Source organism: Amphimedon queenslandica, unplaced genomic scaffold (genome assembly GCF_000090795.2).
Source record: "Amphimedon queenslandica unplaced genomic scaffold, v1.1 AMPQUscaffold_13458, whole genome shotgun sequence".
Lineage (NCBI taxonomy): Eukaryota > Metazoa > Porifera > Demospongiae > Haplosclerida > Niphatidae > Amphimedon > Amphimedon queenslandica.
This window is the reverse complement of record NW_003546306.1, coordinates 169,257-170,301: the sequence shown is the minus strand read 5'-3', so window position 1 is coordinate 170,301 and position 1,045 is coordinate 169,257.

Sequence of the window (1,045 nt, the reverse complement as noted above, 5' to 3'; positions counted from 1 at the left end):
GTTAGTTACAGTCCCTCAAAGAAGAAGGGGTACATGGTACAGACTAAATCAATTATTGGAGAAAAAGCATCCTAAAGATTTTATTAGCAATATCCGCATAATTCCGTGTCACGTGGTTAGGAAAATAGCCTTCATCTGCTCAGTGAAGGCTTCTTATTGATGCTGCTGCTCTCATTTAAGAGAGCAAGACAAATAAGGTGAGTCTTGTTCGGTGTAAGGTATTTTTACACTTTAGCCAGGCCTAAGTAGCCGAGCAACACTTTGTTTGCTCGAGTGACTCACAGTTAGCTCAATCAACCCTTTGTTCGCTTGAGCGATGTTTTGTTAGCTCTAGAAACCCTATATCAGCTCTAGAGATCCAATGTTAGCTAAAGCAGGTCTGTGTTTTTTCAAAAAGTCCCTGTGTTTGCTCCAATGACCCTGTAGTAGGCTAGAGCAAAGCCGACCCTTTTGGTAGCTCGAGAAAGCCTCTCTTAAACTCTGTGAAAGCTCTAGATACCCTGTTGAAACTTTAAAACAAAAGTAATAAACTTGTAGCAACTTGACAGAAAGTATTTATTATTTTATAAAACATGAATGTGTTTAATGATTACTGCCTCCACTCCAGGGAAAGGACCTTAATGATTGAAGGACCTGGAATAAAGCAGAGAAGTAAAGCAACGAACATAAGGATACATGAACGTCCAGAAAGAGTTATACGGTAAGTGTGAGAAAGTGAGTATTATAACTGTGAATAGTACTGTGTGTAGTTAGCTTAATGTGACAATGGGGAACCAGTAATTGAGGGAAAATGTGAAACAGTAGGTAGTGAGTAAGGGAGATAGTGAGAATTGAGAGAGCGAGTGAGTGAAAAAAGAGGGACTGCCATAGGGTACCAGAGTGATGATACTCCATAGGATAGATAGTGTATTATTGTTTATAGTTGTACATGCAATTTACCATTATTGATTGTGACAAGTGAGGGAAATAGTGAGGATTGAGAGAGCGAGTGAAAAAAGGGGACTGCCATAGGGTACTGGAGTGATGATACTGTATAGGATAGTGT